The sequence below is a fragment of the Falco cherrug genome, chromosome 7 (genome assembly GCF_023634085.1).
Source record: "Falco cherrug isolate bFalChe1 chromosome 7, bFalChe1.pri, whole genome shotgun sequence".
NCBI classification, from domain to species: Eukaryota; Metazoa; Chordata; class Aves; order Falconiformes; family Falconidae; genus Falco; species Falco cherrug.
The window spans coordinates 37,406,955-37,429,310 of record NC_073703.1 but is presented as its reverse complement, the minus strand read 5'-3'; the positions used below and the strand labels follow the sequence as shown (position 1 = coordinate 37,429,310).

Sequence of the window (22,356 nt, the reverse complement as noted above, 5' to 3'; positions counted from 1 at the left end):
AAAAACCTCTTCTCACCAACCCACTTATTCAGGTGAACTGATTTTGCATTGTCTTTTTCAATATTTTCTTGCAACCACCGTCTCCATTCATTACATTGTAAAATATGGATGTCACAGTCTCTTCAGATGTTTGCAATAAATCCGTTACAATAAATGGATGGCGGGGTGTGTTCATCATAACTGCATTCAGCAGTATGCATTAGGAACAACTCGGCATCTCCCATCACAAGAACTGCTACAGTGGCAGTCAACTTCTGCTTGTCTTTCACATCTGGCCTGAAAACAAACAGAACTGGCATTGCTTCCCAGTGTAACAACCCTTCTCTCCCACCAGCCAAAAGCTTCAGTGCAGCTGAGAAGGGGAAGAGTTAAAGACTGGATGGTACTTGCAGGATATAAGAACAGGAGCACAGGGAAGCAAAGGCTCATGAGCAAGAACAGGTGGAACGAAGAGGACTGTGAGGAAAAGTAATCTAAAAACCAAAGTAACCAATAACAACATCTTTATCTGAGTTTGTCAGATCAGCCTGTCAAGTACCCTATTGTATTCCTATGAGATTACGCATATAGATATAGATTTATATATAAAACAGGAAAACAACCCTTTGGGGTCTTTCTGGAGGATGGTAAACACTACTAGAAGGTATAGTATGTCTGGGTTAATGGAGAAAATTAGTAGTAGAGACCAATATTGCAAATAGGCTCCACCCTGTCTACTATGGAAGTAATATTATTAAGCATTTCTTCTGGCACCTCATAAAACTGTTCTGCTGGGAATCGGCTTGAGAAGAGCAACTTTTAACACATTAGCTGCCATTCTACTGAGTACTTCTCATCGAAAATTCACAGAATCGCTTGCACAAGCTAAATTACACTTTCCCATTCTTCTCAAGGGAAAACCTTGAACACTTTCATATTAGGACTGGCCTTTGTCTACACTTCGGTATGAAGTGGAATAAGAGGAATACCCTGATGTTGAATGTAAAATCCGTGCTCGGAACTCTAGAAATTTCCTTGCCATTTTGCCGTTAGACACTAGGTGGCAGCAAGAAATTCATTTCAAACATTCGCTCTCTAACTCCGCGTTACCTGCTACTAACTGTGAAGTATGTGGGCTTGGTTATTCCAACTGTTTGATAGTAGTGTCTACAAACACTTCTACCCTCACACTGTTCTCCTATCACCCATGACCCTAAACTCTGTTGTTAGCTCTGTTCATAAAGACCAAGTACCTACTGCATTACATACACAGCCATGCAAAAAATACATCTAAGGTAAATGCAGATGTCTAAGGTGTGCCAAGCACAGCCCTTCTAGTGATCATGTATCAATAGAAAACGCATTCATTAAGTCTTACTTTATTACGTAGCCCTTTCTTCCTATTCGCTTTGGGTTTTTTCTAGCAACTTTCTTCTTTCCTAATGTGATATTTTTCCTTTCTGATAGTTCTAGTTTTAGGATCTACAGTCTTTAGTAGTGTAAAAAATGTCTTTTTTTTTTTTTTTATTTCCCCCCACCGATGATGTTCTATAATTCATATGGCCCAAGGTACAAACCAGAGAGCCGTTCAAGGAAGATTTTGCAAGTTCCTGAGTACCTTTTGTCAGGATTTTTCTGCCCTTTAAATTCAAGTAAAAAGTGGGTTTTGTTATTACAGAGAAAATTTACCTAATTTTAACCTATTGATCAGTGAACAGTGGAAAAATTCAGATCTTTAGTCTATATCTCCAAAGTTAATTAGTATCTGTGGAACATTCATGATTTCTGCTGATATGAGAAACTGCTCCAAGGATTTCTAAGACCAAAGCAGTGCTCTAAAAATTAAAGGTTATGAACCAAGCTTTTACACCTACAAACGGCAACAGACTCTATGGATCAAAGGAGAACACATATAATGCACATGGGCCATAGTGCCTTATACGAATTCAAAGGATAAAACAAGCTGAAGAGCACCCAGAGCATACCCTCAGAGCTGGCACGCCTCTGGAGCAACACTCCCCAAGCTGCAAGTGAGCCAGAGCTGCAACAACATCACTCCACCTAATCTGAAGTAACGTGACTAAAGCACACTGAGTAAAAAATAAATCTAAGAAACTGTAACAAAGATACCCATATATACATCTATTTTTACCTATCCACCTCCTATATGGATTAAACTTCCTGAAAGAGAACACAGATTTTAACTATACAGCCCTTAAAGTGATGTATGTGTGTATACTTTATTGCATATTTCCATTGTCCTTTTTAAAATAATTTTCTTCAAACAGTTAGCAATGTATTTTTTCAAGTGTATTGCTAAAACAAGACTATTCAGGTCTGTTTGAAAATGCTCATTTAATGCTTTAACATCTCAGAACAAATATGCTGCTTCACAGTGGCCAGACGTTGCACTTGACATTACAAGGACACACAGCTATTACAACGTCTTGTTTGGGACGCATGCAATACACAAGTATACAGAAAATCTGGCTTTCTATCTAAAGCTTGTTAGTGTTTTTCCCCTCAGAAATACATATTTGTCTTCCAAAAAAAACATCTCACAAGATTAATGAATATTCTCTTTGTTAAAAACTTTCATATTCTCTGTTCAAGAGGAACAACTTCCAGCTCGTAATTAATCTGCGCTATGGTTCAAGGACAGAATTATTTACTTACAATCTTGGAATGCCAGAGATTGAAAACACATTTTCATCAGGTTACTAACAATAATGAGAGGGGTGGTGAGGTCTGAAGAACTCAGGTGAAATTCTTAAAATAGCCACAAAAAATGTGTTTGTCTCCTTTTCTCTTATTAAAGTTGAAGTTTTCACTGAGCTTCAGTAAGTCCATCTCACCCCAAAATAAACCTACAATGACCCCTCAAATTACCTTTTTTTGGTTTGTTTGTTGGAAGCAGTCGCAATGTTCTCGTTAATACTAAGAAAAGTGCAGCATCACATTATGTGTTTAGATGGACATCTATTCTTTTCCTCAGGAATATTATTTCCAGCATAACATTTTAGAGATCCTGCACTTACTCTTTTCTATTCACTAAGTTCTGAAGAGATTCTCATTTAACCTGCTTCTGAATAGCTGAAGAATGAATTGCACTTTTAACTTTTCCAGATAATATTTAAGCTCGGAATTGCTATTATTTTTTTTATCTGTTGCATACAGCATTCACTTCAGAAAGCAAACACCACAGGGACAAAAATCCCGCTCCGCAATCTAATTACAGGAAACAAATTCCTGAGGCCAAGAATTCACACTCCTATTGTCTTCGTGGCAGGACAGGCAGATGTTGTCATGACCTAAAACCTTTGCACCTTCTTCTGGTAAACTACAGGCAAAAGATGGAAGTACAGATGTCATTTTTATTTGTCATCATGGGAGACAAATCCTAGCAGTTCCAGTAAATTGCTGTCCAATTCGGGGGAGACCAGGAGTTTTTATTAACCTACTTAAGCTGCAGACCATGGAAGGAGAAGCACAGACCTGCTACAAGGGTGCCTCACCCAGGATATCTCTAAGACTGTCAGTTTTCCACTGATGCAGCACAAAACAGTGGGACTGAGGGGGAGAACCAGGGCCAAGAGGTTCAGCCAGCATCACATCTACTCAGAGAGCAGAAAGCTGTGTCAGACCTTTCCAAATTCCCAACCAGTTCTGCACTTGGTACAGAGCCTTCCCCCACCAAAGTGAGCAGATCTGAATTGGAACAGGATGAAGCTATAAATTACGTGATTTGTAAACTCAGCCAAATAATGTAAACTTGATAGTCTCTTTCCCTTCACACATATTTTTAAACCAATTCACCTTGAATATGTTCAGATATTGTTTATATGTGCTTTTCATGAACACTCAAGCAATCATATGGTGCAAATACTATAAATAAGTGGGCTTCTGAACTGATGCACAAGTATTCATAGGAACCATATTTTGAAAATACATGATGAACAACAGTGCCAGGCACTCAAAAGTTTATCCAATTTGGTAGCAGAAACTGTGTTTGCGGTGTACCAGAAATTAACCTACTAGAGTTAAGCTCCAGTTTCAAATTTATCTGACTCAATATTCCCAGGGAAATTATCAATTATCAATCAATTTTAGAGTAATTTTCCGATTATAAAAATTGGTTTAATCTGAAAAATGAGTAATTCAAAGTAACAACTTTGTCCTTATACTGAAGTGAGAATCTACATTTATCAAGTAATTTATTCATTGCAAAATTACACATTCTGTTCTTCCGATACATATCACACAAAGAGACTCAATTACTAGAATTATGGCTTGAGAAGAAACCTTGTCTGATCTCAGCTTCCAGTTTCAGCGAAATCACTTAGTCAAACATAGGACTTCAACATACAGGCTATCATTAGGATAATGCCACATATCAAAGAAAACAGATGTAGTCTGCATAAACCACTTAACCTAACAATACATCTTAAAATAAAAAGAATTCAGGCAGCTTAAAAAAAACAAGTGAAATGACACCATTGAAATAATAGGCTGTTCTGGACAGAAAAGGCTATTACAAATTTTTGAAGGACATAGTTATTAGAGAGTATAAATACTGTAGGCACAACATTTTTGATAACTGATATGAAATGTTGCAAGAAAATAGAAGTCTATAATTTGGATTGCAGTCTGAGACCGAGTTACTTTAAAAACTATGACACAAAGAATCTTGTAGTATTAACTGTGAATTCCTTTGCCCTATTCAAGTACATGTAGTGAATCAGATTCATCAGTACAGATGACTTGCAACAGGGCTGAAATAACACTATTTTTCTGAAAAACAGCACTTTCAACCAACTCAAAAAATAGTGAATATGGAAACAAGCATTATTTTTCAAACTATAAGACATCATAAAAGATTTAAATATTTTAAACAGCAGTGAGCCCTTACTTATTTGGTGCCTGATACAACTCACATATGTTGTTAAATTAATTTTGCCTAGACCTTTTTATATTCAAGGGGTACGAATATTGTTCAAAATCAAATAAAGATTGAGCTGCAGGCACAAAAGTAAAACATAAAGACCAAACAGGTATTAATTTCAGAAAATGCAAGTATTTCCTAACAGGAGACTTGACAATGAGATAATAATTGAAGAAACTATTATGGCCATGGCTATTATGGCCATGGAATGATTCACAAACATTTCATGTTTTCCTTCAGTCTCCAGCTCTTAAGAGTCCTGTGGTTACTAAAGGATAGGAAATTTCATTTCAGACAAAATAACTAGATCTCTAGCTTTCACAACTACGAAACAAGCTTCACAACATGAAAAGAATGTAAGAATTAGAAACCAGAATGAAGTAAAATTAAATAATAATATATTGCTAGGAGAAACATCCTCATATTGATATCGAGACAAACTTGATTCATGACTTTAATGTCTGCTACACAGGTTGCTTTCAACTGACTAAGCAACTTCCATTTCATATAGTATTGTGTCATATAATCATAGAATGCTTTGGGTTGGAAGGGACCCTAAAGATCAGCCAGTTCCCTGCGCACAGGCAGGAACACCTCCACTAGACCAGGTTGCTCAAAGCACCATCCATCTTGGCCTTGAACACTGCCAGGGATGGGGCATCCACAGCTTCTCTGGGCAACCTGTGCCCGTGCCTCACCACCCTCACAGTGAAGAGCTTGTTCCTTATATCCAATCTAAATCTACCCTCTTTCAGTTTAAAGCCATTCCCCCTTGTCCTATCACTACATGCCCTTGGAAAGAGTCCCTCTCCAGCTTTCTTCAGGCCCCCTTTAGGTACTGGAAGGCTGCTGTGAGGTCTGCCTGGAGCTTTCTCATCTCCAGGCTGAACAACCCAAACTCCCTCAGCCTATCTTCATAAGGGAGGTGCTCCAGCCCTCCGATCACATTCACGGCTCCTCTGCATCTGCTCCAAAGGTCCATGTCCTTATTATGCTGGGGTGCCCAGAGCTGGATGCAGTACTCCAGGTGGGGTCTCACGAGAGGAGAGAGGGAGAATCACCTCCCTCGACCTGCTGGCCACACTTCTTTTGATACAGCCCAGGATGCAGTTGGCTTTCTGGGCTGCAAGTGCACATTACTGGGCCATGTTGAACTTCCTGTCAACCAAAACTCCCAAGTCCTCCTCCTCAGTGCTGCTCTCAATCCATTCTGCACCCAGTCTGTATTTGTGCTTGGTATTGCCTCAACCCATGTGAAGAGCCTTGCACTTGGCCTTGTTGAACTTCACAAGGTTCACACAGGCCCACCTCTCAAGCCTGTCAAGGTCCATCTGGACGGCATCCCTTCCCTCCAGTGTGTCAACTGCACCACACAGCTTAATGTCATCTGCAAGCTTGCTGAGGGTGCACTCAATCCCACTGTCCATGTTGCTGACAAAGATGTTAAACAGCGGTGGTCCCAGTACAGACCCCTGAGGAACACCATTATCCTTAATATAGCAGTATTTCTTGAAAGCCAGTGTTTAACAAAAGTTAGAGCACATACTAGACAGCTTTATTTTACATATAGTTTTAAATTATGTAAATATAATTGTAAAATAAAGACTTTATTTTCACTACAGTACAAAGGTTCTTCTCATTAATTCTTATTTGAGGAAAGCATGATATAGAACAAAATTACACAACACAGAGCACTGTCTAATGTCCAAGTGCATCTGCACTGAGTTATTAATGCAAGCACTGTGGAATTATTACTCGATGTATCAGAAAAGCGTCATTAAAATTAGGAGCTGAAAAAAAAAATCTATGTATTATGGCATCTGTGCATGATTGTATCTATATTAACAGCCCTATCCTTTAATTGAAACCCTCACACAGTAATGCCTTACTCTACAAAAGTACCAGAAAAATTACTGGATGTATCTACAAAACTGGAAAATACTCTAGCACTATTGAAGTCAATGTCTGTTTATCCAGAAGCTTAAGTGGAGCCAGGGAAAGTAACATTTATGAAAATTAGCAATAGATAGATCCCTTCATATTAAACATTTAAATATCACACTTTTTGCGTTCAGTTCACTAAAACGTGTAACTTTGCTGTTGCTAGGAAAGAAACAAAGTATCAGCTCCATCTTATCTGAGGTGACTAAATTAAATAAATAAGTCGATAGGCAAATAAATAAATTGATAAATAAATGCTGAAATATTTCAAGCCATGTCATATCAAGGCAAATCCAGAGACTATTCTGATAAATATGCAAATCCAAACATCCCAATCTATAATGGCCATTTTAAAAATACGTAGTTCAAGTGCTAGGCTTGAGGGAACAGAAAGTAAGCAAAGAAAAAACATGAGATGAAAGAAATGCAATTAAAAAAAAATTGTAAACCAGCCAAAATTATATAGTCCTAATTGAATGAGCACAGGAAAGATATTATAACAGACAGGCATGTACTATTAGAAGCAACATACTTCATTTGTACAAAGTGTTCCCTTAGCTTGTCAGCGTGTAAAGAACAAACACCAACCAGGAGTTTTATTCACCAGATAAGGAATTCTCTTATAGTTGAACTGGATTACCCACCAAATGAAGAATTTGATCCAAGAAGGTGAAGATACTTGGAAACCAGATGAGTAAAATGAGAACAACAATGTTAAAATACTTTAATTATACTCAAGGAAAAAAAATCATAATAATAAACAAGGGAAAAGGTAGAGAAATAAACACTAAAATGGCTGATATTCTCTCAAAACCGATTTCCTCACTAAGGAAACAATTCGAACATTAGCTAGATATTTTTGCTATAAGATAGGTATACAACTGTGTAGAAAAAAGCGACTGCCAACAGCTTACTTTCAAACTAGAACATGCCTGAGATGGCCTCAGCACAGTCGCAGTCATTAATAACTCGGTGGAACGGGAAACAGTCCTAAAACCTGGGCAAAGCACAGAAAGAGACTGCAAGCAATTTGAAACAGAAGATTCAAAGTAAGTGTGATAAATTAGGGGCGGGGGGGTGGGGGGAGCAGACAGGGAATAAAATACTCTAGATGAAACTTTGTAAAGTGCAAAGTTCTGCAATTAGAAGAGAAACTCAAATATACAGTATGAAAAAGGGAAGCCTGGAAAAGAAAGGACTGGGTAATTTGGATCACAGACTGAATATGAGTCAACTGCAGACCAAGGTTTCAAAACAGAATAATATGATTCTGTGTTTATTAAAAAGAACGCTCTACATAAAACATGGAAGGAAATTATCCCACTCTACTAATGACTGGTAAAGCCTCTGCTACATCTATTTTTGTCTCTCAATTTTAAGAAAGATGTTGTAAACTGGAAAGTGTCCTGAGGAGAACAAAGAACAAGGGGAAATTTATAAAATGTGACCTATCAGAAAAAAAAACAGAAGACTGAAGACAGAATGATAAATATCAGCCAATGCTGACTTTAAAAATTATAAGTCATCACTTACCCTGTTTCCACCAAAGGATGGCAAGAAGTAATCAGATTCATGTGTGTCAGACGACTTAGATGTTAAGAAAAGCCTTTCTAGCTGTTAGAATAAAGCTTACACAGGGAGACAGACCCCTTTAAGGTGGGTGCAAGAAGGCTGGTAAGCGAAGTAACCACAGCATTACTGTGTTACAAAGCAAAAATTTTCAGCTGAAAATGAATTAAGTAAAATAAATTTAATGGAGAGACAAGGACAGAGATTCTGGCTGTCTAGCAAATAGCCTCTTTCACTCACAGTTTCAGTCTGCAATGTTAAATACTGATGGCCAATTCCTTTGCCACTTAAAACAGGTACAGCTGCAATGGCTTAACATTTTTCTGGGTCTGTATCATCAGGTGGCATCAGACCTTGTCCTTTGTTTATGAAATGAAAAGTGAGAAATGTTTTAAAAAGATACACCTGTGGACAACATCAGATGATAGCCTTGTACCAGTGGCTGACTCTCTTCCCTCTTAACAGAGTTAAGATTCACAAAAGGCTGTGCTTCTACATCAGAGAAGTACCCTACTAGGTTTTTAACTATCTTTTACTCTCTGCTACAACTGTGGGTACATCTAGCAATCTTCCTCCTGTCCTTCCATTACACACACCATCCAGGTTTATGGTGGTCTGTAGCAAGCAAATACATCAGACAGGAAGATAACAGTATCAGCAAAAGATGTGCTAACACTTACTGAATGAGGCATAAGGCTATTAAATCTGTAACGCTGCAGCTGCATGAGAAATATTTATTTGCCTCCATTTTGGTATTCTGGCCAAGCAGATCTCTTTGGATTAGTAAATAGTCTCATTAAAATGAGCTGGTTTTCTTAGCAGCTGATTTTAAAGTTTCATCTTGTGAGGAAATTTTCTTGTTGTTTTGCAGATAAAAATCAAATATATTTCGAAAAGACTGTCTACATCCATGGGGGCAGAATAATATTTTGACAGAAGAAATGCCAATGTTTCTCTGCTTCGTTCTCGGCCAAAGTCACTCACCAAGGTATGGGAGGTGCTGGGGGAAGGTCAGGCCTTTGGATTTACGTGCATTTTGGCTGTTTCTTCTTGGCTTGAGAAGGTTATTTAGGAACTATTAACTTCAATGAACACAGATATTATCTATGATTCTCTTTGGGTAACTGGTTTGCTTAGTGCTCTGACTAATGTGGAAATTCTATTTTTTTTTAAGGAGATAATGGTCGACAGTCTGACCAGCGCTGATCTCTTCTCTGGGCAGAAGTGTGTTGCAATTCAGAAGTAAAGCCATTATCAGTCTATGTACAACAAGTAGTATCATCGTGAGGTGATTCACCTTCTACACAAGAGCTATAGATAAGATTGATTTTCATGTTACTGCTCCACTCTTCAGACTGCAGAGCATGGTATTGGTCAGCTGCTCCTCAGCCTCCAACCTGAGGTGCCCCAGGGTGGCACCTGGCTCGTTCTTCTGACACATTACAGGATCTGAGTGCCCAAACTACAGGACTATAAAAGCCTTACTCAAAAACTCAGCTGCCTGGCATGCAGTCCCACCCTGCCCCAACACAAAACCTCCATCTGTCCCCATTTGACCCAGTACATTAGAAAGGATGAGAGGGTTTTTTTCAGATGCCTCACCAGATGCTGCCAGATGTTGTCAGATGCCTTGCCAGAGTTTACCCTGCAGCTGTTGGGCTGTCACAGCTCCTTCTCTAACCTATTCCCGTGGTGCAGCTACATCCCACCCCTCTCTTGGAGCAGCTTCTCCAGTTCCAGCCAAAGCAGAAGCTTTGAGTAACAGACAGCAAAACTTCGGGCATCGAAGTGCAACACAGGCACAACAGCAACAGACAAAACAGACTGACAATTTCTTAAAGCATTCCACCTAAAAGCAGGAAATGACTATAAAAAAGCACTGAAGCACTGCATCAGCAAAAGGTTCAGAGATAAAATAAACACTGTAAACATAATACAGCCTTTCATAGTAGGAGAAAGACCGAGGGAGGAGGAACAGTACAGCCTTTGCTGTTTTGACTGGCATCACTGCTTGTCTCGCTCTGACAGGTTGCCAGGTTAAGGTTTTGTTTTGAATCAGTCATTTCCCTTTGAACAGTGGCAACTGTTACCATTGTTACCCTGTTACACTGAATATAAAACAAAATTTCCACCAGCAGCTTTCCTGCCATATGTTTATTCTAGGAGGCAGCAGGCATCTAGGATTTGGTAGCAATCACAGTGAGGAAATATTTGCAGGACCTGTCTCAACAAAATAATTACCTCGATCACAGTTATATCATACAGAAGAAGACACTGAATTCACAACTGTTGTTCATGTGATCTAACCTAAGAGATCTAACAATGTCAGGATTTTATTTTCTCTTTAATTGAAAGGTTATTATTTCAAGAATCATCCCTCCAAAGTGTAAAGCATACACTTTAAGTATTAGTCCTGAAACTCCATTGAGCATGTTTTAACTGTAAAATTATTTAACAAATTTTCTTGAAATACTTTCTGATTTTTCTCCACAATAAATCTAGCCACATCCTGGTGAAAGCAGTTATACATAGAAAAGTGATATGAGGGTCTTTAAACAAGGTTTCATAAGGTTTTCATATTAGCACAGCTTTAATTATAAAGACGTTTCTTAATGTCTCCAAAACTATCATGATTTCCAATTACTTACGGAAAACCTTTTATAAGACTCCTATTTACTTACACTGTAGTTTTTCTTCCTAATCTTTTAGACATGAAGAACTAGCTACATTAAAATCAATGAAATCTCTCTATAAGAATACCTTTACAGTTAAATCAGATTATCACTACAGTGCTTAGTAGTTCAATAAAACAGTTCAATAATGAGTCACCTCTCTTTGCCTAAATTCCTAGAATTAATGCCAAATCACCAGTGAACAGATTTACTTAAATATTTGGTAAGATAGCTAGAAGTTACTAGAAGTAGTTGAGAATACACTACCCATATGGTCTCCTGGACTTAAAAAAGCTGAAGTCTGATGTAATGTTACAGGCATCAGATGATAGTTTATTAATAACAGCTTGTATTTTTGAAAGAACCTAGAAGAGTTAGATTCCAAATCCAAATGCCCTTTAAAGGGAAATTGTTGCTAAATCCCATAGGTTCTTTTGAAATCCCAGACTTCATTAAAAAGTAGGAGAGGAGAAAGATACATCATTCTGACCTTAAAAGGAATCTACTGTCAATAATGCCAGCTGCTTGATATTGAATGAATGTTGGGGTTTTTTATGAATGAGAATAAGTGGTCTTCTTCAATCCTAGAATTTAGCTAACATTCAAATTCACTTTCTTGTAGGAAAATGAACTACTTATATCTAAGTATGGTAGCTTGTTTATTTATTATTCTGCAGGTAGTTATATCTAACTACTTTTGACTTGTTAAGCTGCACTTCACTTTTTGGACATTAACAGTTTATGTGTGTGAAATTTATGTCATGCTAAGACAATTTTTACAAATTTAATAGACCAGAATGTGAAGAAAGTAGAGCTTTTAGAAGGTAAGACAAACAAGGCAAGGGTAGGGGTGTTGAGCCTTTCATGAAATATAAATGTAGGGTATCATTACAAAAATAAATATACAAGAAAAAAAAAAAAAAACAAACAAAAAACAAAGAAACCAACAGTGTAATTAGCCAAAATTCATTGTTATGGCAATGGATCTGCCCCAGTAGGGTTTACCTGCCCTTGGTTTAACAAGTAATTGGTCATTTCTCAGTGTCAAGTGATTTCTCTGGGCATGCAAGTTGTTTCCTTCAGTGTTTCAGCTGGAGGAACAAGCTATTAAGAAAAATGACTAGGAAAACAGATTAAAAAATAGAGGAATATGTTGCATCAGAAGGGGGCCCATCTCCACTTTTCATGGAAAACAATACAAGACAGGAACTCTTTTTTTCCCTATTTACCTCCCTTCGCCTCTATGTATTTGTTTTCAAGCTTCCTGAGTATCACAAAAAGCACCACAGAAAAAAAAAATAAGAGGAGGTAAGAGGAAGAACATGTAATAGATGTTAAGATATGCACAGAAAAACACACAAGTGAAAAACACACAAATTATATTCAAGGGGTTTGAGTTGTTTTCTTTTATTGGCTTGGGCTAAAGACTAACAAGCTTTTCATTACATCACATTATGTGTAATTAAAGCATCTTAAATTTGCAGATACTGAACAACTGATGTGGTGAAGCAAGTTGTTGGAAAATATGTATAAAGATGTTTGGACTGAAGTATTTGTATCTTTTCACTAAATAATATTCAGTTTAATAAAATCTGACAGCTTCCTTACTAAAACTATGAAGTGATGTAGGACATCCTGCCTCAAGAACCCCTCAAATGTAAAATAAACAGTACGTAAAGAGGACACACTTCACCCTCTCAACCAAATGTTCCCATCTTTTGGCTGAAACAAAGAAGCTCTATAAAGTTAGCTACATGTCTCAATAATCAAGGGAAGGAATTGGAAAATAAGGCTGCCAGTTGAAACTGCAGGAGTTCTTTTGGCCAATGTAGTGTCAACACAGTGTTACTTTGGCCAACCAAGTGGCTATTGGAACAAAAAAAAAAAAAAAAAAAACCAAAAAAAAAAACCAACATAGACTTGTCAAAAGTACCCATGAATAGAGATAGGGCCAAATTTTCCAAAGGCAGAAACTCTTTTCAAGCAGACAAAAGAATCAGGATGAATTACACACCTGTATTTGCCAAAATGCCACATATAACTGTCTGAGGGCAAGTGGATGGGATGAAAAACAAAAAACAAACCAGGGGAAAATGTCCACTCCCCACGTTTTCCACAGAAAGAAGTACAAGTGGAATATTCTCCAGTATTCTGGAGGCTGAAATTTTCAAATATACAAGTGAAAATCTGTGCAAATGTCATCCATGATATGAATTCTCAGCTTGGATCCGCACTGGCAATTTCACATAGGGAAATCTAATCTCTGTGTTCAGTGGTAATAGTTGCGCTTGCAAATGTGAGCACAAGTTTTTGTAAGAACAAAACAATCATTAAAGACAGAGGGTCAAAAGTGACCATAGAGTGCCAGAATCCTCTGTTGCAGAATTCTTCTAAAAGTTGATGACCCAGTGCTGACATTGGGAGAGAAGTAACATCTATTGAAGCCAGCAACCCCTCTTGCAACTACTTAACTGGAGGGCTGCCATCCAAATATTCCAGATAGTTGGGATGGTAGAAGTCTCCAGAGACTTGACTGGATTTAGGGAGTGCAAATAAACATGACTTTAACCTTTTATTTCATACTTATTCCCACTTTGATGGACCCCCTATACCTTCTCAAGCCCCTTAAATGAAATAGAAAATTGTTGACTAAGTCAGAAGACATCTGGCAGACTTAACAGAATGCACTGATGGTGTTCAGTGAGATCTGCTCCACAGAGAAGCATTACCTAGCTCTGTTCAGAATAAGCCAGCTGTTCAGCCAGTCAGCCAGGAGTCAGAGGTGTCTGAAGAAATCAGAAATACAACAAATACATACTGCCCTCGGATGAATCAAAACTGGCCTTTGCTGGCAAAAAGCCAGGCATCCGAAGAAAAAGGATCACCAGCTGAAGATTATATGTGTCTCTAGATGCATTTCCATATGGACATTTCTTTGGATCAGGATGATGGGAAGGAGAAGATTCATCAGTCTCTCTACATTCACAAGCAGCTTTCTGAGAAGTGGCAGCCAAAATGGCTTTGTGGCTTGCATGAGATTTGCATTGAATAACTCTGCTGCCAAATCAAGATTCTTGAATTTGTACACTCTCTACAGAGGCTATTTCTTGAACTGGAGGGAATCAGTTGTTTACATCCTTTTATGGTAAATGATAATATTCCTACAAATATTTTAACCTCCTGCCATAGGAAAAAAAAAAACCAAACCAAAAAAAAACCCACATCATTTTTATGATTCAGACTTGACAAATACTCTACATAAAATAATACAATAAATTAAATATACAAGGCAGAACTGTGTGAAAATGGCCACTTAAAATGGCCTCTACCTGACTACCTGAGGGACTGATTTCGTAGGATTCAAACTGGCATAAGCATTCAGAAGAGTTTTAAACTAAGAGGCCCAAGGAAGAAGACTGGAAAAGAGTCATGTTCAACTCTCCGAGCCTGATTTTATTACATAGGCAAAAGAAAAGCAGTTTAAAGGTTCAGTAAAAAGAAAAAAAAAAAATCAGCACAAGCAGTAGAGAGAGAAGTATAAGCACAGGATATAGGAGTAGTCATGGAGACAGTTCGGTTACCGAAAGGATTATACATGATTAAGTTGAAGTGGGTGAGGTAACAGAGAGGCAACTTAGCTGTTTGGAAACCAGTGAAAGGTGGCAAGGTTACAAACCAGAGGAAGTGGAACCAACAGAGCAGGACACGAAATCAGATAGCAGAGCCTAACACGACATGGTGGAGTATCAGTCACAATTGGAACATGGATATTGAAATACATGATACTATTCTAAAAGCTAGGATTAAAATCAGGAGTAGAATACTGCCATAGTTTAATAAAGACCTCTTCTGCAAGTAAAAATTTGCAATAACATGGATAAAACTGAAGCTTTTAAGGTCAAAATCAATTTGAATGAAGAACTGTAAAATAAACTAGGGTCAGAAGTTTGTCATTCCCTTACATGGGTCAAATTTGAACCTGGATGAGGACATCATTAAAATGTTGTTGGAGAGAAAATGGCTATCAGAAACTGTATCATTGTGTGGACACATCAATTTCCCAGACATAGACTGGAAAAAAACATGCTACCGAATATGGTAGGACCTATTTATTCCTGAATGTGATAGCCAACATATTTCTTCACCAAGTGTACTGTGACTAATAAGTACCATTTCAAGAAAGGTTCTGGTCAGCTGGAAATGACAAACCAAGCAAAAGACCTGGGCATAGAACTTAATCACAAGATTGTTATGAGTCATCAGTATGATGATAAAGTGGAGTGTGATACAAGCCCACAGGAAAAGCAAAATATTTCCCATAGAAATAGGGACATATTAATATCATTATACAAGGTCACAACTGCAGATAGCGCTCTGTGTTATGTTTTGTACAAAAATGAACTCCTATGAGAACAGGTAGAAAGAAAGGCTAGTTATCCTTGCAGAGAACTGAGTCTCCTTTGGCTGGAGAGACAAAGATGGGAGTATGGACAAAATGTGGTTGCTCTCCATTAATTATGCCAGCATGAGATAAGAACTGGAGGACTAACTAGAGGATCACGTCAGGAGGGGAACAAAGTGGCCTGAATTAATTTAGGAAAGAAAAAAGAACAAATTTCTGTACAATCAGCTGCGTAAAGTCTTAAAACAGCTTCCTGAAAGAAGTGCAGGAGCAAAAGTTAATTCTTTGGTTAATGATGAAAGATAGTAAGGTTAGGAATGGGTTTATGTGCTGCAGTTCATCCTCAGTGGAGACTGAAGACAATGATCCAGTAAAACCTTCCCTTGTTCAATGTCCACATATAATTATTAAACATATCTGAGATGCAGTTTTTCATCAATAGGTACCAAACTATTCATACAGGACAATTAATATATGTGTAAATTAGCATATACTTAATGCTTAGTTCTCTATATGCTGTACAAAGCTGTACTGATTTATATCAGGGTAAGACATAGTTTAATATGTTGGCTTTGTTTGATTTTTTGGACTATATTTAATAACACCCACAAGACCTACACTACAGAAAATCTGGGAATATGAACCAAATCTATGTAACACCAAACAGTATTGCACTGGCTTTTCAAAATGCATATTACATTTTTTTCAGTCCATTCTTTCTTTCTTCCTCCCATTCTCTGTTTAAAACATGAACATTAAATAAAACAAAAGGGTCACGTCTAGAAAGCAGAGGTGAAAATAGGTGTTTGCTTTGACATACATAGTTTAGGCTGTGTTTAAAAGGTAACAGAAAAACTATATATCATGTGCGTATTTCTCCTCTCTCTCACAGCCAAGCCAAATACTGTATGCAACTCTGTGTGGGGGTGAAGTTTTCTTTTAGATTTTATTGTCAAAAATGTTACAAAGTTTAAAAACACTAAAGACATCTCTGTGTTATCTGTGGTGGACCTGTGGAATGTACTACTGCTAGCTGTCACTCAGTCAGTGGACTTTTAAAACGAATGAATCATTTTATGGCCACTGAATTATGACCACCTAATTTCTGCAGGTATGCAAGATAGAACAATGAATTCAGCAAGAAAATTGTATTTTTCAGGAAATAAGGTAACTGGGTTTGAGTATGGGGTCAGAACGGAATTTCTTCTCAATTTCAGCTATTCATTTTGGTGGATGGGCTTGGGGAGACTTCAGCTTTCCCTGACTGTAGGGCTAGTGGCTGTTGTTGCACCAGGACAAGAGAGGAGATGTAGACTGAGGCTCCAGTGGAATGTAGCTCTTTTCTCTTCAATATGGAATAGGCATCTTCCTTTGTACTCCAGATATGAGGACTAAAATCAGCAAAGAAAATGATGTAAAGCTGACATAATCATAAGAAATCTCGGCCTTGAGCTCATAGAGAAATAGGAAAGATATAATCTAAAATTCAGGTAGCTATTTATACAATATTCTCATCAATAATCTACAAAATTATATAAGCTAATGAAATTTCATGACTAGGATCAGAACCTCAGTGCTTGCCTCTATGACCTTCTGACCTCAATTAAATTCAAAATTGTCATCTTGATAAAAACTCCCTCTCCAATCTACACAAAAAAATAGTTTGAATATTCTAGATAATGAGAGGACTTACAAAGCTTGTGTAACTCATTTGGAAATGAGTCCTCCCCAGGGCTCAGCGCTGGGGCCAGTCCTGTTTGATTCTTTATCGACGATGCGGCCGAGGGGATCGAGTGCAGCCTCAGTCGGTTTGCAGAGGCCACCGGGCTGGGCAGGAGCGCTGCCCCGCTGGGGGGCAGGCGGCTCTGCAGGGGGATGGGGGCAGGCTGGATCCATGGGCCAAGGCCAGTTGTAGGAGGTTCCACCCGGCTCCGTGCGGGTCCTGCACGGTCACACCAGCCCCAGGCAGCGCTGCGGGCTGGGGCAGAGGCTGGGAAGCTGCCCGGTGGAAAGGGGCCTCAGGGTGCTGGGTGATGGCTGGACATGAGCCAGCACCGTGCCCAGGTGGCCAAGGCGGCCAACAGCATCCTGGCTTGTGTCAGACACAGTGTGGCCAGCAGGGCCGGGGCAGTGACCATCCCCCTGCACTCGGCACCGGTGAGGCCGCACCTGGAATCCTGTGTCCAGTCTTGGGTCCCTCGCTATAAGAGGTATGTAGAGGTGCTGGAGCATGTCCAGAGGAGGGCAACGAAGCTGGTGAAGGGTCTAGAGAACAAGTCCTGTGAGGAGCAGGTGAGGGAACCGGGGTTTAGCCTGGAAAAAAGGAGGCTCATGGGGGGGTTCTTAACACTCTCTTCTCCCAGATAACTAGCAACAGAACAAGAGGAAATAGCCTCAAGTTACACCAGAGGAGGTTTAGATTGAATATTAGGAAAATTTTTTTCACTGAAAGGTTTTTGAAGCATTGGAAAAGGCTGCCCAGGTAGGTGGTGGAATCACTGTCCCTAGAGGTGTTCAAAAAATGCATAGATGCGGTGCTTCACAACATGGTTTAGTGGTGGACTTGGCAGTCCTGAGTTAATGGTTGGACTTGATGATCTCTAATGTCTTTTCCAAACTAAATGATTCTGTGATTCTATGAAAGAGTTAATATGGAACTTGCACATTACATGTGTATTTCTGCATTTATACTAAGTATGCACATGTGAGATACACAGGTGGATAGGAATGAAGGAGGAAGGAAAAAAGATTCATAAATTGATTACACTTTCCACTTCCAGGTATCTACCCTTTTAAGGTCCACTCCTGAGATCTTAAGTATCTGTACAAACCACACACGGAGCTACAACTATCACACTTAACTTCAGACTGCACTTTGAAGTACTTAAAATCACAAAGACGACAACTAGAGGGCACATAGAACTTTCCCAGAAAAATCAAGCTCTGGGCATTCAGACTGCTTCTCTATGGACTCATGGAAAAATGCAAGAAGTTTAGAAGATAAGTCACAGGAAATGTAGTCAACAGCATTCTTCCCTATTACACCAGAACATGAATACATCAGGCTCCCACCGCCAAGGACATTTTTGATCTATCCGTCTGTGTTGGGCTCATCAGGAAACATTTTGTACTGTTTTCATCTGGCAGGGCATCTAAGGCAATGCGGAGGACTGCATAAAATCAGATCCATCAAAATCAAAATACATAACCTATCTCACTAGACACTAAGCTTCTTTTCATGATTACAGCAAGTCTGCTGTGATACAAGTCCTAATATTTTGAGACATGATTGTATTGTAACAAGTAACGTAAAGCATTTTCAAACTGGAATCATGGGTAGATTGCTTGCAGTACAGCTGTCCATCTGGAAATTTCAGATTTTGTTTATCTGTTTTCATGGGAATTTTGACACGTCAAATATATGGGGTTGCAGAAAGTTACAATGCATTTTGACTACGCACTAGCTAGGTAAACACTTGTCAAATGAGGAATACTGAAATCAAAACAAGCTTTTGTGCGTTTCACTCCGTAAGTTACAGTCTTTCTGGCTACTGGATCAAATTTTACTTACTGCTCCAATACTGTTCAATAAGAAAGGCAGCACTCACAGGATTGCCAGTCCTATAGCATGAAGAGTTGCATTTTGAATGGCGTTATATGTGTATAACAATAATAATCTTTCTGCCCTATCCAAAAATAGAAGGAGCAGCTGTTGAGGCCCCTTCACTGGTAGTCATCACACTGGGGATGAGAGTAGACCAGGCTCACTGTGAAATAATTCAAGCAAAGTGTTTGGAAAGAGATGTGTTTTGGTTGTATACTGGAAAATTTAGTAGAATTGAACTTGTCCTAGCTGTAGGTATGGGCTAAGAAGAAAGCATTTAGGCATCTATAGACACCAGGTTTGGCTTAGGAGTCAAGGCTCAAGCTGAGAAGAGAGTGAGTTCTCATGAAATATCCACCCAAACAATTAGAAATCCCTTGTGACCAGCTGTTCCTACCATCTTAGATTTACAGAAGACACACTAAAGAACCAAAGAGGAATTTAAAAGCAACAAAAAGCCAGAACAGTAGGAGAAGGTTTGGATCCCAACCTGCCTAAACTTGGAAAGGCTTCACACATCTACTTTTCAGCTTGAGCCCATCTGCAATTTTAAGTGTGCTTGTCAATTTAAATTAAACCTTTACAAGTAAAACCAAAAATTTATTTTACCACTAACTCTTGAAGTGTTATCTTAGCAGCTGGGCAAAACATTTGCACTGAAATTCAGACCCATTCAAATGGGTCCTGCATTCCAGGCTACAGAGGTTTATGAACCAGCCCATTCAAATGAAATCCACAACGCAGTTGTCTATAAACACAAGCTCCAAAATCTCTCTCCTCAGGCAGCCTTTCTTACTCAATACATGCTTCAAATTCCTCTTCTTCTGCCTCCTCTAATCCTCTCAAGCACTTCACACTTCCCAGAGTCAACTAATGTAAATGGGGACCTGAACTGTAGTGGAGACAGGACACGGTAACACAGTGTTGGTCTGGTTTCCTTCCAAGCCGAGAAAACCAAGCCCAAAGGTTCATTCATTTACCCTGTGGAAACTTAAGATTTTCAAGATTAAAACAAGCCTAACCAGCAGCCTACACCAACCATAGATCAGAAAGGGCCTTCACATGTACTTATCCTTATTTATTTTTCAGGTGCACAAAATGTATGCACCACAATTCTCTGAAAACTTTGCAAAACATACCACACCACAATAAGAAGCTATCAGAAAATGACCAGGACAGTTAAAGGAATCACCTGTAAATCAACCTAAAAAAGCACTCTGTAGTTTATTGAGTGGAAAAATGTAGCTGGGATGATAGCAGAGGGACATAAAAGCCTTGAAAATATTTAAATGTTTTGTCTGAATATTTTTTCCACAAAATTGTTTGGTCTTTTTTTCAAAAGAATTATTTTCTCTTAATATATACCTAAATTTAATAACTCAATGTTAAAGAGAGGATTTAGAAAAATTAAATGAAATTAAGTATTTTGGGCATTAAATGTTTAATTTAAGCAGAAAAAATATTTTATTTGCATTACATTTAGATTTTTCACTGTAGTGGGATAAAAAAAAAATCACTGTCAAACATATATATTTTTTTTTTTCATTTTGTAGTTCAGCAAATAAAGTGAAACATTAGATATTCATAAAGACATAATGGCAAAGTTTTCACTGGACAGAAGAGGCTGGAGCTTTCTACCAAGCACAAATAAAGTCTTATTTGTTTATTTAAATTCACACGAAAATTCAGTAAGTGACTAAACTCAAGTAGATACATAAGAGAAAAGAACTGAGACTTACTTCTAACTTATTACGTTTTAAGAAATGTCACTCTCCGTATATGTGACAGTCACACATACATTCCCGTTCACATGCATCATGTATTATATTGCACATGCATATCGGGTTGCCTAAATGTCCTACAACCTATGCATCTACTTACAACCCTACCTGAACCCTATCTGGTTCTATCAGGATCAGGTCACAGAGAAATGAAAGTCTTAATAAAGTTATGAATTTGATGTTGTCTCACTACTGAAAAACCGGCTAGAAATTATGCCTTGCGTTCTACCCCATACAAATGTCTGTCAAAAAGGCTACAAGTAGCCACTAGAAGAGATACTTCCTATGCATTAAACTTCACCTTCAAGCACACCATGCAATCTGCCCTAGTGATAAATGCGTATCAGCTACTATGTGATGAGGCTGAAATACTAAAGCTATAGAACACAAAACATGAAGACGACATTTGTTTTCTTCAAGATATTCAACAGCTGTGTTTATTTGGAGATTTTTTTTTAACAGATAGAAAGACATGTTGCCTTTTATGTAACAAGAGTAAGAACGCTTTTATATTCACTTTCTGAAGCCATTAGTTTCTGTCTTAGTCACTGTCAAGAGAGTGCTTGGTCTTTTATTTCTGCTACAGTGTTGCTATATTGTGGCTGAGTTTCTGCTACAATGCTGCTATATTTCTGCTACAGTGTCGCTATATTGTGGTATATTTCTGCTACATTGTTGTTCTATTGTAGCTATATTCCTGCTACAATGTTGCTATATTTCTGCTACAATGTTGCTATATTGTTGGTATAGTTCTGCTACAATGTTGCTATATTGTTGGTATATTTCTGCTTCAGTGTTGCTATATTGTGGCTGTATTTCTGCTACAGTGTTGCTAATAGAAATACAAGACTGCTGAAAGGCCTTATCTGTGACAGTAATTGGCAAACCCAGATTTCTGCATTAAACCTATAGGAACATTTCTAAGTGTTTTGGCACCCAGATATCGCAGCATTTGAAATGCCACCTGCAACACAGGAGTACAGCATTTCTCATGGCTTTTTCTAAGGCCAGAGTTATCTTACTGCACATGAAGCGCTGCCCTTCCAAGATGCTCAAGTGGTTCCACACAGCTCTGGCAAGTCCAGCCTGCCATGGATGCATCCTAACAAATCCTCTGAGGATTTCCCCTATGCAGATATTAGCAGCAAGTCACATAGCTCCTTTTGTGACTAATGCTCCATCTGACATGATGGCTAAGGGATGGCATTCCTCTTGCACTGCAAGAGTTTATTGGTGCTCAGCCAAGCATAAATTAGACATTTTTCATGTTGTTTTATATTATATTGCCACCCACCAGCACTAGCTTTCAGCCTTCTCTTAGTCTGTGGGCTTCTTCATTTTTTTTATTTGTTCACTGTAGCCTGATGGCAGGCAAAATTTACTAAACCATAACAGAATAATCTCTTTCCTGTCTAGTGAGAGAAACTTTACAGTTCTGGAAACTCTTAAGGTCTTCTTCATAAAGC

The 22,356-nt window shown here is 38.4% G+C and overlaps 1 long non-coding RNA gene across 4 annotated transcripts in view; it reads right to left on the bottom strand.

Moving 5' to 3' along the window:
• The window catches only part of LOC114015758 (uncharacterized), a 166,538-nt gene that overhangs the window by 26,725 nt on the left and 117,457 nt on the right, over nucleotides 1–22,356 (bottom strand). The gene's annotated exons all lie outside the window — the stretch shown is intronic.